This window comes from Hyperolius riggenbachi, chromosome 6, assembly GCF_040937935.1.
Source record: "Hyperolius riggenbachi isolate aHypRig1 chromosome 6, aHypRig1.pri, whole genome shotgun sequence".
In the NCBI taxonomy this organism is placed as follows: Eukaryota; Metazoa; Chordata; class Amphibia; order Anura; family Hyperoliidae; genus Hyperolius; species Hyperolius riggenbachi.
Genome location: NC_090651.1, coordinates 363,112,222 through 363,130,464, shown reverse-complemented (window position 1 = coordinate 363,130,464; position 18,243 = coordinate 363,112,222).

Below are 18,243 nucleotides of genomic sequence, written 5' to 3'. Positions count from 1 at the left end.
CTGGAACAAGCATGCAGCCAGCAGAGTCACACCTGGAACAAGAATGCAGCCAGCGGAGTCACACCTGGAACAAGCATGCAGACAGCGGAGTCACACCTGGAACTAGCATGCAGCCAGTGGAGTCACACCTGGAACTAGCATGCAGCCAGCGGAGTCACACCTGGAACAAGCATGCAGCCAGCGGAGTCACACCTGGAACAAGCATGCAGCCGGCGGAGTCACACCTGGAACAAGCATGCAGCCTGCGGAGTCACACCAGGAACAAGCATGCAGCCAGCGGAGTCACACCTGGAACAAGCATGCAGCCAGCAGAGTCACACCTGGAACAAGAATGCAGCCAGTGGAGTCACACCTGGAACAAGCATGCAGCCAGCGGAGTCACACCTGGAACAAGCATGCAGCCAGTGGAGTCACACCTGGAACAAGCATGCAGCCAGCGGAGTCACACCTGGAACAAGCATGCAGCCAGTGGAGTCACACCTGGAACAAGCATGCAGCCAGCGGAGTCACACCTGGAACAAGCATGCAGCCAGGGGATTCACACCTGGAACAAGCATGCAGGCAGCAGAGTCACACCTGGAACAAGCATGCAGCCAGCAGAGTCACACCTGGCACAAGCATGCAGCCGGCGGAGTCACACCTGGAACAAGCATGCAGCCAGCGGTGTAACACCTGGAACAAGCATGCAGCCAGTGGAGTCACACCTTGAACAAGCATGCAGACAGCAGAGTCACACCTGGAACAAGCATGCAGCCAGTGGAGTCACACCTGGAACAAGCATGCAGCCAGGGGATTCACACCTGGAACAAGCATGCAGGCAGCAGAGTCACACCTGGAACAAGCATGCAGCCAGCGGATTCACACCAGGAACAAGCATGCAGACAACAGAGTCACACCTGGAACAAGCATGCAGCCAGTGGAGTCACACCTGGAAGAAGCATGCCGCCAGGGGATTCACACCTGGAACAAGCATGCAGGCAGCAGAGTCACACCTGGAACAAGCATGCAGCCAGCGAAATCACACCTGGAACAAGCATGCAGCCAGCGGAGTCACACCTGGAACAAGCCTGCAGACAGTGGAGTCACACCTGGAACAAGCATGCAGCCAGTGGAGTCACACCTGGAACAAGCATGCAGCCAGCGGATTCACACCTGGAACAAGCATGCAGCCAGCGAATTCACACCTGGAACAAGCATGCAGCCAGCGAAGTCACACCTGGAACAAGCATGCAGCCAGCGGAGTCACACCTGGAACAAGCATGCAGCCAGCGGAGTCACACCTGGAACAAGCATGCAGCCAGTGGAGTCACACCTGGAACAAGCATGCAGCCAGCGGGGTCACACCTAGAACAAGCATGCAGCCAGTGGAGTCACACCGGGAACAAGCATGTAGCCAGTGGAGTCACACCTGGAACAAGCATGTAGCCAGCGGAGTCACACCTGGAACAAGCATGCAGCCAGCGAAGTCACACCTGGAACAAGCATGCAGCCAGCAGAGTCACACCTGGAACAAGCATGCAGCCTGCGGAGTCACACCAGGAACAAGCATGCAGCCAGCGGAGTCACACCTGGAACAAGAATGCAGCCAGTGGAGTCACACCAGGAACAAGCATGCAGCCAGCGGAGTCACACCTGGAACAAGAATGCAGCCAGCGGAGTCACACCTGGAACAAGCATGCAGACAGCGGAGTCACACCTGGAACAAGCATGCAGCCAGCACAGTCACACCTGGAACAAGCATGCAGACAGCGGAGTCACACCTGGAACTAGCATGCAGCCAGTGGAGTCACACCTGGAACAAGCATGCAGCCAGCGGAGTCACAGCTGGAACAAGCATGCAGCCAGCGGAGTCACACCTGGAACCAGCATGCAGCCAGCGGAGTCACAACTGGAACAAGCATGCAGCCAGCGGAGTCACACCTGGAACAAGCATGCAGACAGCGGAGTCACACCTGGAACAAGGATGCAGCCAGCGGAGTCACACCTGGAACAAGAATGCAGCCAGCGGAGTCACACCTGGAACAAGAATGCAGCCAGCGGAGTCACACCTGGGACAAGCATGCAGCCAGTGGAGTCACACCTGGAACCAGCATGCAGCCAGTGGAGTCACACCTGGAACAAGCATGCAGGCAGCAGGGTCACACCTGGAACAAGAATGCAGCCAGCGGAGTCACACCTGGGACAAGCACGCAGCCAGCGGATTCACACCTGGAACAAGCATGCAGCCTGCAGAGTCACACCTGGAACAAGAATGCAGCCAGCAGAGTCACACCTGGGACAAGCATGCAGCCAGTGGAGTCACGCCTGGAACCAGCATGCAGCCAGTGGAGTCACACCTGGAACCAGCATGCAGCCAGTGGAGTCACACCTGGAACCAGCATGCAGCCAGGGGATTCACACCTGGAACAAGCATGCAGGCAGCAGAGTCACATCTGGAACAAGCATGCAGACAGCAGAGTCACACCTGGAACAAGCATGCAGCCAGGGGATTCACACCTGGAACCAGCATGCAGCCAGTGGAGTCACACCTGGAACCAGCATGCAGCCAGGGGATTCACACCTGGAACAAGCATGCAGACAGCAGAGTCACACCTGGAACAAGCATGCAGCCAGTGGAGTCACACCTGGAACAAGCATGCAGCCAGGGGATTCACACCTGGAACAAGCATGCAGGCAGCAGAGTCACACCTGGAACAAGCATGCAGCCAGCGGAGTCACACCTGGAACAAGCCTGCAGACAGTGGAGTCACACCTGGAACAAGCATGCAGACAGTGGGGTCACACCTGGAACAAGCATGCAGCCAGGGGATTCACACCTGGAACAAGCATGCAGGCAGCAGAGTCAAACCTGGAACAAGCATGCAGCCAGCGGAGTCACACCTGGAACAAGCATGCAGCCAGCGGAGTCACACCTGGAACAAGCATGCAGCCAGCGGAGTCACACCTGGAACAAGCATGCAGCCAGTGGAGTCACACCTGGAACAAGCATGCAGCCAGCGGAGTCACACCTGGAACAAGCATGCAGCCAGGGGATTCACACCTGGAACAAGCATGCAGGCAGCAGAGTCACACCTGGAACAAGCATGCAGCCAGCAGAGTCACACCTGGCACAAGCATGCAGCCGGCGGAGTCACACCTGGAACAAGCATGCAGCCAGCGGTGTAACACCTGGAACAAGCATGCAGCCAGTGGAGTCACACCTTGAACAAGCATGCAGACAGCAGAGTCACACCTGGAACAAGCATGCAGCCAGTGGAGTCACACCTGGAACAAGCATGCAGCCAGGGGATTCACACCTGGAACAAGCATGCAGGCAGCAGAGTCACACCTGGAACAAGCATGCAGCCAGCGGATTCACACCAGGAACAAGCATGCAGACAACAGAGTCACACCTGGAACAAGCATGCAGCCAGTGGAGTCACACCTGAAACAAGCATGCAGCCAGGGGATTCACACCTGGAACAAGCATGCAGGCAGCAGAGTCACACCTGGAACAAGCATGCAGCCAGCGGGGTCACACCTGGAACAAGCATGCAGCCAGTGGAGTCACACCGGGAACAAGCATGTAGCCAGTGGAGTCACACCTGGAACAAGCATGCAGCCAGCGGGGTCACACCTGGAACAAGCATGCAGCCAGTGGAGTCACACCGGGAACAAGCATGTAGCCAGTGGAGTCACACCTGGAACAAGCATGTAGCCAGCGGAGTCACACCTGGAACAAGCATGTAGCCAGTGGAGTCACACCTGGAACAAGCATGTAGCCAGCGGAGTCACACCTGGAACAAGCATGCAGCCAGCGAAGTCACACCTGGAACAAGCATGCAGCCAGCAGAGTCACACCTGGAACAAGCATGCAGCCTGCGGAGTCACACCAGGAACAAGCATGCAGCCAGCGGAGTCACACCTGGAACAAGAATGCAGCCAGTGGAGTCACACCAGGAACAAGCATGCAGCCAGCGGAGTCACACCTGGAACAAGCATGCAGACAGCGGAGTCACACCTGGAACAAGCATGCAGCCAGCACAGTCACACCTGGAACAAGCATGCAGCCTGCGGAGTCACACCAGGAACAAGTATGCAGCCAGCGGAGTCACACCTGGAACAAGCATGCAGACAGCGGAGTCACACCTGGAACTAGCATGCAGCCAGTGGAGTCACACCTGGAACAAGCATGCAGCCAGCGGAGTCACAGCTGCAACAAGCATGCAGCCAGCGGAGTCACACCTGGAACCAGCATGCAGCCAGCGGAGTCACAACTGGAACAAGCATGCAGCCAGCGGAGTCACACCTGGAACAAGCATGCAGCCAGCGGAGTCACACCTGGAACAAGAATGCAGCCAGCGGAGTCACACCTGGAACAAGAATGCAGCCAGCGGAGTCACACCTGGGACAAGCATGCAGCCAGTGGAGTCACACCTGGAACCAGCATGCAGCCAGTGGAGTCACACCTGGAACAAGCATGCAGGCAGCAGGGTCACACCTGGAACAAGAATGCAGCCAGCGGAGTCACACCTGGGACAAGCACGCAGCCAGCGGATTCACACCTGGAACAAGCATGCAGGCAGCAGAGTCACACCTGGAACAAGAATGCAGCCAGCAGAGTCACACCTGGGACAAGCATGCAGCCAGTGGAGTCACGCCTGGAACCAGCATGCAGCCAGTGGAGTCACACCTGGAACCAGCATGCAGCCAGTGGAGTCACACCTGGAACCAGCATGCAGCCAGGGGATTCACACCTGGAACAAGCATGCAGGCAGCAGAGTCACATCTGGAACAAGCATGCAGACAGCAGAGTCACACCTGGAACAAGCATGCAGCCAGGGGATTCACACCTGGAACCAGCATGCAGCCAGTGGAGTCACACCTGGAACCAGCATGCAGCCAGGGGATTCACACCTGGAACAAGCATGCAGACAGCAGAGTCACACCTGGAACAAGCATGCAGCCAGTGGAGTCACACCTGGAACAAGCATGCAGCCAGGGGATTCACACCTGGAACAAGCATGCAGGCAGCAGAGTCACACCTGGAACAAGCATGCAGCCAGCGGAGTCACACCTGGAACAAGCCTGCAGACAGTGGAGTCACACCTGGAACAAGCATGCAGACAGTGGGGTCACACCTGGAACAAGCATGCAGCCAGGGGATTCACACCTGGAACAAGCATGCAGGCAGCAGAGTCAAACCTGGAACAAGCATGCAGCCAGCGGAGTCACACCTGGAACAAGCCTGCAGACAGTGGAGTCACACCTGGAACAAGCATGCAGACAGTGGGGTCACACCTGGAACAAGTATGCAGCCTATGGAGTCACACCTGGAACAAGCATGCAGCCAGCGGAGTCACACCTGGAACAAGCATGCAGCCAGCGGAGTCACACCTGGAACAAGCATGCAGCCAGTGGAGTCACACCTGGAACAAGCATGCAGCCAGCGGAGTCACACCTGGAACAAGCATGCAGCCAGTGAAGTCACACCTGGAACAAGCATGCAGACAGTGCAGTCACACCTGGAACAAGCATGCAGCCAGCGGAGTCACACCTGGAACAAGCATGCAGCCAGCGGAGTCACACCTGGAACAAGCATGCAGCCAGTGGAGTCACACCTGGAACAAGCATGCAGCCAGCGGAGTCACACCTAGAACAAGCATGCAGCCAGGGGATTCACACCTGAAACAAGCATGCAGGCAGCAGAGTCACACCTGGAACAAGCATGCAGCCGGCGGAGTCACACCTGGAACAAGCATGCAGCCAGCGGAGTAACACCTGGAACAAGCATGCAGCCAGTGGAGTCACACCTGGAACAAGTATGCAGACAGCAGAGTCACACCTGGAACAAGCATGCAGCCAGTGGAGTCACACCTGGAACAAGCATGCAGCCAGGGGATTCACACCTGGAACAAGCATGCAGCCAGCAGATTCACACCTGGAACAAGCATGCAGACAACAGAGTCACATCTGGAACAAGCATGCAGCCAGTGGAGTCACACCTGGAACAAGCATGCAGCCAGGGGATTCACACCTGGAACAAGCATGCAGGCAGCAGAGTCACACCTGGAACAAGCATGCAGCCAGCGGAGTCACACCTGGAACAAGCATGCAGCCAGCGGATTCACACCTGGAACAAGCATGCAGCCAGCGAATTCACACCTGGAACAAGCATGCAGCCAGCGAAGTCACACCTGGAACAAGCATGCAGACAGTGGGGTCACACCTGGAACAAGTATGCAGCCTATGGAGTCACACCTGGAACAAGCATGCAGCCAGCGGAGTCACACCTGGAACAAGCATGCAGCCAGCGGAGTCACACCTGGAACAAGCATGCAGCTAGTGGAGTCACACCTGGAACAAGCATGCAGCCAGCGGAGTCACACCTGGAACAAGCATGCAGCCAGTGGAGTCACACCTGGAACAAGCATGCAGACAGTGCAGTCACACCTGGAACAAACATGCAGCCAGCGGAGTCACACCTGGAAAAAGCATGCAGCCAGTGGAGTCACACCTGAAACAAGCATGCAGCCAGCGGAGTCACACCTGGAACAAGCATGCAGCCAGGGGGTTCACACCTGGAACAAGCATGCAGGCAGCAGAGTCACACCTGGAACAAGCATGCAGCCAGCAGAGTCACACCTGGAACAAACATGCAGCCGGCGGAGTCAAACCTGGAACAAGCATGCAGCCAGCGGAGTAACACCTGGAACAAGCATGCAGCCAGTGGAGTCACACCTGGAACAAGCATGCAGACAGCAGAGTCACACCTGGAACAAGCATGCAGCCAGTGGAGTCACACCTGGAACAAGCATGCAGCCAGTGGAGTCACACCTGGAACAAGCATGCAGCCAGGGGATTCACACCTGGAACAAGCATGCAGGCAGCAGAGTCACATCTGGAACAAGCATGCAGCCAGCGGATTGACACCTGGAACAAGCATGCAGACAACAGAGTCACACCTGGTACAAGCATGCAGCCAGTGGAGTCACACCTGGAACAAGCATGCAGCCAGGGGATTCACACCTGGAACAAGCATGCAGACAACAGAGTCACACCTGGAACAAGCATGCAGCCTGCGGAGTCACACCTGGAACAAGAATGCAGCCAGTGGAGTCACACCTGGAACAAGCATGCAGCCTGCGGAGTCACACCAGGAACAAGCATGCAGCCAGCGGAGTCACACCTGGAACAAGAATGCAGCCAGCGGAGTCACACCTGGAACAAGCATGCAGACAGCGGAGTCACACCTGGAACAAGCATGCAGCCAGCAGAGTCACACCTGGAACAAGCATGCAGCCTGCGGAGTCACACCAGGAACAAGCATGCAGCCAGCGGAGTCACACCTGGAACAAGAATGCAGCCAGTGGAGTCACACCTGGAACAAGCATGCAGCCAGCAGTCACACCTGGAACAAGCAGGCAGCCAGTGGAGTCACACCTGGAACAAGCATGCAGCCAGCAGAGTCACACCTGGAACAAGCATGCAGCCAGGGGATTCACACCTGGAACAAGCATGCAGGCAGCAGAGTCACACCTGGAACAAGCAAGCAGCCAGCAGAGTCACACCTGGAACAAGCATGCAGCCGGCGGAGTCACACCTGGAACAAGCATGCAGCCAGCGGAGTAACACCTGGAACAAGCATGCAGCCTGCGGAGTCACACCAGGAACAAGCATGCAGACAGTGCAGTCACACCCTGGAACAAACATGCAGCCAGCGGAGTCACACTTGGAACAAGCATGCAGCCAGCGGAGTCACACCTGTAACAAGCATGCAGCCAGTGGAGTCACACCTGGAACAAGCATGCAGCCAGCGGAGTCACACCTGGAACAAGCATGCAGCCAGGGGATTCACACCTGGAACAAGCATGCAGGCAGCAGAGTCACACCTGGAACAAGCATGCAGCCAGCAGAGTCACACCTGGAACAAGCATGCAGCCGGTGGAGTCACACCTGGAACAAGCATGCAGCCAGCGGAGTAACACCTGGAACAAGCATGCAGCCAGTGGAGTCACACCTGGAACAAGCATGCAGACAGCAGAGTCACACCTGGAACAAGCATGCAGCCAGTGGAGTCACACCTGGAACAAGCATGCAGCCAGGGGATTCACACCTGGAACAAGCATGCAGGCAGCAGAGTCACATCTGGAACAAGCATGCAGCCAGTGGAGTCACACCTGGAACAAGCATGCAGCCAGGGGATTCACACCTGGAACAAGCATGCAGACAACAGAGTCACACCTGGAACAAGCATGCAGCCTGCGGAGTCACACCAGGAACAAGCATGCAGCCAGCGGAGTCACACTTGGAACAAGAATGCAGCCAGTGGAGTCACACCTGGAACAAGCATGCAGCCAGCGGAGTAACACCTGGAACAAGCATGCAGCCAGTGGAGTCACACCTGGAACAAGCATGCAGACAGCAGAGTCACACCTGGAACAAGCATGCAGCCAGTGGAGTCACACCTGGAACAAGCATGCAGCCAGCGGATTGACACCTGGAACAAGCATGCAGACAACAGAGTCACACCTGGAACAAGCATGCAGCCTGCGGAGTCACACCAGGAACAAGCATGCAGCCTGCGGAGTCACACCAGGAACAAGCATGCAGCCAGCGGAGTCACACCTGGAATAAGAATGCAGCCAGCGGAGTCACACCTGGAACAAGCATGCAGACAGCGGAGTCACACCTGGAACAAGCATGCAGCCAGCAGAGTCACACCTGGAACAAGCATGCAGCCTGCGGAGTCACACCAGGAACAAGCATGCAGCCAGCGGAGTCACACCTGGAACAAGAATGCAGCCAGTGGAGTCACACCTGGAACAAGCATGCAGCCAGCAGAGTCACACCTGGAACAAGAATGCAGCCAGCGGAGTCACACCTGGAACAAGCATGCAAACAGCGGAGTCACACCTGGAACTAGCATGCAGCCAGTGGAGTCACACCTGGAACTAGCATGCAGCCAGTGGAGTCACACCTGGAACTAGCATGCAGCCAGCAGAGTCACACCTGGAACAAGCATGCAGCCAGCGGAGTCACACCTGGAACAAGCATGCAGCCAGCAGAGTCACACCTGGAACAAGCATGCAGCCTGCGGAGTCACACCAGGAACAAGCATGCAGCCAGCGGAGTCACACCTGGAACAAGCATGCAGCCAGCAGAGTCACACCTGGAACAAGAATGCAGCCAGCGGAGTCACACCTGGAACAAGCATGCAGCCAGCAGAGTCACACCTGGTACAAGCATGCAGCCTGCGGAGTCACACCAGGAACAAGCATGCAGCCAGCGGAGTCACACCTGGAACAAGAATGCAGCCAGCGGAGTCACACCTGGAACAAGCATGCAGCCAGCAGAGTCACACCTGGAACAAGAATGCAGCCAGCGGAGTCACACCTGGAACAAGCATGCAGACAGCGGAGTCACACCTGGAACTAGCATGCAGCCAGTGGAGTCACACCTGGAACAAGCATGCAGCCAGCGGAGTCACACCTGGAACAAGCATGCAGCCAGCTGAGTCACACCTGGAACAAGCATGCAGCCAGCGGAGTCACACCTGGGACAAGCATGCAGCCAGTGGAGTCACACCTGGAACCAGCATGCAGACAGTGGGGTCACACCTGGAACAAGTATGCAGCCTATGGAGTCACACCTGGAACAAGCATGCAGCCAGCGGAGTCACACCTGGAACAAGCATGCAGCCAGCGGAGTCACACCTGGAACAAGCATGCAGCCAGTGGAGTCACACCTGGAACAAGCATGCAGCCAGCGGAGTCACACCTGGAACAAGCATGCAGCCAGCGGAGTCACACCTGGAACAAGCATGCAGCCAGTGGAGTCACACCTGGAACAAGCATGCAGACAGTGCAGTCACACCTGGAACAAACATGCAGCCAGCGGAGTCACACCTGGAACAAGCATGCAGCCAGTGGAGTCACACCTGGAACAAGCATGCAGCCAGCGGAGTCACACCTGGAACAAGCATGCAGCCAGGGGATTCACACCTGGAACAAGCATGCAGCCAGCAGAGTCACACCTGGAACAAGCATGCAGCCAGCAGAGTCACACCTCGAACAAGCATGCAGCCGGCGGAGTCAAACCTGGAACAAGCATGCAGCCAGCGGAGTAACACCTGGAACAAGCATGCAGCCAGTGGAGTCACACCTGGAACAAGCATGCAGACAGCAGAGTCACACCTGGAACAAGCATGCAGACAGCAGAGTCACACCTGGAACAAGCATGCAGCCAGGGGATTCACACCTGGAACAAGCATGCAGGCAGCAGAGTCACATCTGGCACAAGCATGCAGCCAGCGGATTGACACCTGGAACAAGCATGCAGACAACAGAGTCACACCTGGAACAAGCATGCAGCCAGTGGAGTCACACCTGGAACAAGCATGCAGCCAGGGGATTCACACCTGGAACAAGCATGCAGACAACAGAGTCACACCTGGAACAAGCATGCAGCCTGCGGAGTCACACCAGGAACAAGCATGCAGCCAGCGGAGTCACACCTGGAACAAGAATGCAGCCAGTGGAGTCACACCTGGAACAAGCATGCAGCCTGCGGAGTCACACCAGGAACAAGCATGCAGCCAGCGGAGTCACACCTGGAACAAGAATGCAGCCAGCGGAGTCACACCTGGAACAAGCATGCAGCCAGCAGAGTCACACCTGGAACAAGCATGCAGCCAGTGGAGTCACACCTGGAACAAGCATGCAGCCAGCGGAGTCACACCTGGAACAAGCATGCAGCCAGGGGATTCACACCTGGAACTAGCATGCAGGCAGCAGAGTCACACCTGGAACAAGCATGCAGCCAGCAGAGTCACACCTGGAACAAGCATGCAGCCGGCGGAGTCACACCTGGAACAAGCATGCAGCCAGCGGAGTAACACCTGGAACAAGCATGCAGCCAGTGGAGTCACACCTGGAACAAGCATGCAGACAACAGAGTCACACCTGGAACAAGCATGCAGCCAGTGGAGTCACACCTGGAACAAGCATGCAGCCAGGGGATTCACACCTGGAACAAGCATGCAGACAACAGAGTCACACCTGGAACAAGCATGCAGCCAGCGGAGTCACACCTGGAACAAGAATGCAGCCAGTGGAGTCACACCTGGAACAAGCATGCAGCCTGCGGAGTCACACCAGGAACAAGCATGCAGCCAGCGGAGTCACACCTGGAACAAGCATGCAGCCAGTGGAGTCACACCTGGAACAAGCATGCAGCCAGCGGAGTCACACCTGGAACAAGCATGCAGCCAGCGGAGTCACACCTGGAACAAGCATGCAGCCAGCGGAGTCACACCTGGGACAAGCATGCAGCCAGTGGAGTCACACCTGGAACCAGCATGCAGCCAGTGGAGTCACACCTGGAACCAGCATGCAGCCAGTGGAGTCACACCTGGAACAAGCATGCAGGCAGCAGAGTCACACCTGGAACAAGCATGCAGCCAGTGGAGTCACACCTGGAACAAGTATGCAGCCAGCGGAGTCACACCTGGAACAAGCATGCAGCCAGCGGAGTCACACCTGGAACAAGCATGCAGCCAGTGGAGTCACACCTGGAACAAGCATGCAGCCAGCGGAGTCACACCTAGAACAAGCATGCAGCCAGGGGATTCACACCTGAAACAAGCATGCAGGCAGCAGAGTCACACCTGGAACAAGCATGCAGCCGGCGGAGTCACACCTGGAACAAGCATGCAGCCAGCGGAGTAACACCTGGAACAAGCATGCAGCCAGTGGAGTCACACCTGGAACAAGTATGCAGACAGCAGAGTCACACCTGGAACAAGCATGCAGCCAGTGGAGTCACACCTGGAACAAGCATGCAGCCAGGGGATTCACACCTGGAACAAGCATGCAGCCAGCAGATTCACACCTGGAACAAGCATGCAGACAACAGAGTCACATCTGGAACAAGCATGCAGCCAGTGGAGTCACACCTGGAACAAGCATGCAGCCAGGGGATTCACACCTGGAACAAGCATGCAGGCAGCAGAGTCACACCTGGAACAAGCATGCAGCCAGCGGAGTCACACCTGGAACAAGCATGCAGCCAGCGGATTCACACCTGGAACAAGCATGCAGCCAGCGAATTCACACCTGGAACAAGCATGCAGCCAGCGAAGTCACACCTGGAACAAGCATGCAGACAGTGGGGTCACACCTGGAACAAGTATGCAGCCTATGGAGTCACACCTGGAACAAGCATGCAGCCAGCGGAGTCACACCTGGAACAAGCATGCAGCCAGCGGAGTCACACCTGGAACAAGCATGCAGCTAGTGGAGTCACACCTGGAACAAGCATGCAGCCAGCGGAGTCACACCTGGAACAAGCATGCAGCCAGTGGAGTCACACCTGGAACAAGCATGCAGACAGTGCAGTCACACCTGGAACAAACATGCAGCCAGCGGAGTCACACCTGGAAAAAGCATGCAGCCAGTGGAGTCACACCTGAAACAAGCATGCAGCCAGCGGAGTCACACCTGGAACAAGCATGCAGCCAGGGGGTTCACACCTGGAACAAGCATGCAGGCAGCAGAGTCACACCTGGAACAAGCATGCAGCCAGCAGAGTCACACCTGGAACAAACATGCAGCCGGCGGAGTCAAACCTGGAACAAGCATGCAGCCAGCGGAGTAACACCTGGAACAAGCATGCAGCCAGTGGAGTCACACCTGGAACAAGCATGCAGACAGCAGAGTCACACCTGGAACAAGCATGCAGCCAGTGGAGTCACACCTGGAACAAGCATGCAGCCAGTGGAGTCACACCTGGAACAAGCATGCAGCCAGGGGATTCACACCTGGAACAAGCATGCAGGCAGCAGAGTCACATCTGGAACAAGCATGCAGCCAGCGGATTGACACCTGGAACAAGCATGCAGACAACAGAGTCACACCTGGTACAAGCATGCAGCCAGTGGAGTCACACCTGGAACAAGCATGCAGCCAGGGGATTCACACCTGGAACAAGCATGCAGACAACAGAGTCACACCTGGAACAAGCATGCAGCCTGCGGAGTCACACCTGGAACAAGAATGCAGCCAGTGGAGTCACACCTGGAACAAGCATGCAGCCTGCGGAGTCACACCAGGAACAAGCATGCAGCCAGCGGAGTCACACCTGGAACAAGAATGCAGCCAGCGGAGTCACACCTGGAACAAGCATGCAGACAGCGGAGTCACACCTGGAACAAGCATGCAGCCAGCAGAGTCACACCTGGAACAAGCATGCAGCCTGCGGAGTCACACCAGGAACAAGCATGCAGCCAGCGGAGTCACACCTGGAACAAGAATGCAGCCAGTGGAGTCACACCTGGAACAAGCATGCAGCCAGCAGTCACACCTGGAACAAGCAGGCAGCCAGTGGAGTCACACCTGGAACAAGCATGCAGCCAGCAGAGTCACACCTGGAACAAGCATGCAGCCAGGGGATTCACACCTGGAACAAGCATGCAGGCAGCAGAGTCACACCTGGAACAAGCAAGCAGCCAGCAGAGTCACACCTGGAACAAGCATGCAGCCGGCGGAGTCACACCTGGAACAAGCATGCAGCCAGCGGAGTAACACCTGGAACAAGCATGCAGCCTGCGGAGTCACACCAGGAACAAGCATGCAGACAGTGCAGTCACACCCTGGAACAAACATGCAGCCAGCGGAGTCACACTTGGAACAAGCATGCAGCCAGCGGAGTCACACCTGTAACAAGCATGCAGCCAGTGGAGTCACACCTGGAACAAGCATGCAGCCAGCGGAGTCACACCTGGAACAAGCATGCAGCCAGGGGATTCACACCTGGAACAAGCATGCAGGCAGCAGAGTCACACCTGGAACAAGCATGCAGCCAGCAGAGTCACACCTGGAACAAGCATGCAGCCGGTGGAGTCACACCTGGAACAAGCATGCAGCCAGCGGAGTAACACCTGGAACAAGCATGCAGCCAGTGGAGTCACACCTGGAACAAGCATGCAGACAGCAGAGTCACACCTGGAACAAGCATGCAGCCAGTGGAGTCACACCTGGAACAAGCATGCAGCCAGGGGATTCACACCTGGAACAAGCATGCAGGCAGCAGAGTCACATCTGGAACAAGCATGCAGCCAGTGGAGTCACACCTGGAACAAGCATGCAGCCAGGGGATTCACACCTGGAACAAGCATGCAGACAACAGAGTCACACCTGGAACAAGCATGCAGCCTGCGGAGTCACACCAGGAACAAGCATGCAGCCAGCGGAGTCACACTTGGAACAAGAATGCAGCCAGTGGAGTCACACCTGGAACAAGCATGCAGCCAGCGGAGTAACACCTGGAACAAGCATGCAGCCAGTGGAGTCACACCTGGAACAAGCATGCAGACAGCAGAGTCACACCTGGAACAAGCATGCAGCCAGTGGAGTCACACCTGGAACAAGCATGCAGCCAGCGGATTGACACCTGGAACAAGCATGCAGACAACAGAGTCACACCTGGAACAAGCATGCAGCCTGCGGAGTCACACCAGGAACAAGCATGCAGCCTGCGGAGTCACACCAGGAACAAGCATGCAGCCAGCGGAGTCACACCTGGAATAAGAATGCAGCCAGCGGAGTCACACCTGGAACAAGCATGCAGACAGCGGAGTCACACCTGGAACAAGCATGCAGCCAGCAGAGTCACACCTGGAACAAGCATGCAGCCTGCGGAGTCACACCAGGAACAAGCATGCAGCCAGCGGAGTCACACCTGGAACAAGAATGCAGCCAGTGGAGTCACACCTGGAACAAGCATGCAGCCAGCAGAGTCACACCTGGAACAAGAATGCAGCCAGCGGAGTCACACCTGGAACAAGCATGCAAACAGCGGAGTCACACCTGGAACTAGCATGCAGCCAGTGGAGTCACACCTGGAACTAGCATGCAGCCAGTGGAGTCACACCTGGAACTAGCATGCAGCCAGCAGAGTCACACCTGGAACAAGCATGCAGCCAGCGGAGTCACACCTGGAACAAGCATGCAGCCAGCAGAGTCACACCTGGAACAAGCATGCAGCCTGCGGAGTCACACCAGGAACAAGCATGCAGCCAGCGGAGTCACACCTGGAACAAGCATGCAGCCAGCAGAGTCACACCTGGAACAAGAATGCAGCCAGCGGAGTCACACCTGGAACAAGCATGCAGCCAGCAGAGTCACACCTGGTACAAGCATGCAGCCTGCGGAGTCACACCAGGAACAAGCATGCAGCCAGCGGAGTCACACCTGGAACAAGAATGCAGCCAGCGGAGTCACACCTGGAACAAGCATGCAGCCAGCAGAGTCACACCTGGAACAAGAATGCAGCCAGCGGAGTCACACCTGGAACAAGCATGCAGACAGCGGAGTCACACCTGGAACTAGCATGCAGCCAGTGGAGTCACACCTGGAACAAGCATGCAGCCAGCGGAGTCACACCTGGAACAAGCATGCAGCCAGCTGAGTCACACCTGGAACAAGCATGCAGCCAGCGGAGTCACACCTGGGACAAGCATGCAGCCAGTGGAGTCACACCTGGAACCAGCATGCAGACAGTGGGGTCACACCTGGAACAAGTATGCAGCCTATGGAGTCACACCTGGAACAAGCATGCAGCCAGCGGAGTCACACCTGGAACAAGCATGCAGCCAGCGGAGTCACACCTGGAACAAGCATGCAGCCAGTGGAGTCACACCTGGAACAAGCATGCAGCCAGCGGAGTCACACCTGGAACAAGCATGCAGCCAGCGGAGTCACACCTGGAACAAGCATGCAGCCAGTGGAGTCACACCTGGAACAAGCATGCAGACAGTGCAGTCACACCTGGAACAAACATGCAGCCAGCGGAGTCACACCTGGAACAAGCATGCAGCCAGTGGAGTCACACCTGGAACAAGCATGCAGCCAGCGGAGTCACACCTGGAACAAGCATGCAGCCAGGGGATTCACACCTGGAACAAGCATGCAGCCAGCAGAGTCACACCTGGAACAAGCATGCAGCCAGCAGAGTCACACCTCGAACAAGCATGCAGCCGGCGGAGTCAAACCTGGAACAAGCATGCAGCCAGCGGAGTAACACCTGGAACAAGCATGCAGCCAGTGGAGTCACACCTGGAACAAGCATGCAGACAGCAGAGTCACACCTGGAACAAGCATGCAGACAGCAGAGTCACACCTGGAACAAGCATGCAGCCAGGGGATTCACACCTGGAACAAGCATGCAGGCAGCAGAGTCACATCTGGCACAAGCATGCAGCCAGCGGATTGACACCTGGAACAAGCATGCAGACAACAGAGTCACACCTGGAACAAGCATGCAGCCAGTGGAGTCACACCTGGAACAAGCATGCAGCCAGGGGATTCACACCTGGAACAAGCATGCAGACAACAGAGTCACACCTGGAACAAGCATGCAGCCTGCGGAGTCACACCAGGAACAAGCATGCAGCCAGCGGAGTCACACCTGGAACAAGAATGCAGCCAGTGGAGTCACACCTGGAACAAGCATGCAGCCTGCGGAGTCACACCAGGAACAAGCATGCAGCCAGCGGAGTCACACCTGGAACAAGAATGCAGCCAGCGGAGTCACACCTGGAACAAGCATGCAGCCAGCAGAGTCACACCTGGAACAAGCATGCAGCCAGTGGAGTCACACCTGGAACAAGCATGCAGCCAGCGGAGTCACACCTGGAACAAGCATGCAGCCAGGGGATTCACACCTGGAACTAGCATGCAGGCAGCAGAGTCACACCTGGAACAAGCATGCAGCCAGCAGAGTCACACCTGGAACAAGCATGCAGCCGGCGGAGTCACACCTGGAACAAGCATGCAGCCAGCGGAGTAACACCTGGAACAAGCATGCAGCCTGCGGAGTCACACCAGGAACAAGCATGCAGACAGTGCAGTCACACCTGGAACAAACATGCAGCCAGCGGAGTCACACCTGGAACAAGCATGCAGCCAGCAGAGTCACACCTGTAACAAGCATGCAGCCAGTGGAGTCACACCTGGAACAAGCATGCAGCCAGCGGAGTCACACCTGGAACAAGCATGCAGCCAGGGGATTCACACCTGGAACAAGCATGCAGGCAGCATAGTCACACCTGGAACAAGCATGCAGCCAGCAGAGTCACACCTGGAACAAGCATGCAGCCGGCGGAGTCACACCTGGAACAAGCATGCAGCCAGCGGAGTAACACCTGGAACAAGCATGCAGCCAGTGGAGTCACACCTGGAACAAGCATGCAGACAACAGAGTCACACCTGGAACAAGCATGCAGCCAGTGGAGTCACACCTGGAACAAGCATGCAGCCAGGGGATTCACACCTGGAACAAGCATGCAGACAACAGAGTCACACCTGGAACAAGCATGCAGCCAGCGGAGTCACACCTGGAACAAGAATGCAGCCAGTGGAGTCACACCTGGAACAAGCATGCAGCCTGCGGAGTCACACCAGGAACAAGCATGCAGCCAGCGGAGTCACACCTGGAACAAGCATGCAGCCAGTGGAGTCACACCTGGAACAAGCATGCAGCCAGCGGAGTCACACCTGGAACAAGCATGCAGCCAGCGGAGTCACACCTGGAACAAGCATGCAGCCAGCGGAGTCACACCTGGGACAAGCATGCAGCCAGTGGAGTCACACCTGGAACCAGCATGCAGCCAGTGGAGTCACACCTGGAACCAGCATGCAGCCAGTGGAGTCACACCTGGAACAAGCATGCAGGCAGCAGAGTCACACCTGGAACAAGCATGCAGCCAGTGGAGTCACACCTGGAACAAGTATGCAGCCAGCGGAGTCACACCTGGAACAAGCATGCAGCCAGCGGAGTCACACCTGGAACAAGCATGCAGCCAGCAGAGTCACACCTGGAACAAGCATGCAGCCAGCGGAGTCACACCTGGAACAAGCATGCAGCCAGCAGAGTCACACCTGGAACAAGCATGCAGCCTGCAGAGTCACACCAGGAACAAGCATGCAGCCAGCGGGGTCACACCTGGAACAAGAATGCAGCCAGTGGAGTCACACCTGGAACAAGCATGCAGCCAGCAGAGTCACACCTGGAACAAGAATGCAGCCAGCGGAGTCACACCTGGAACAAGCATGCAGACAGCGGAGTCACACCTGGAACTAGCATGCAGCCAGTGGAGTCACACCTGGAACTAGCATGCAGCCAGTGGAGTCACACCTGGAACAAGCATGCAGCCAGCGGAGTCACACCTGGAACTAGCATGCAGCCAGTGGAGTCACACCTGGA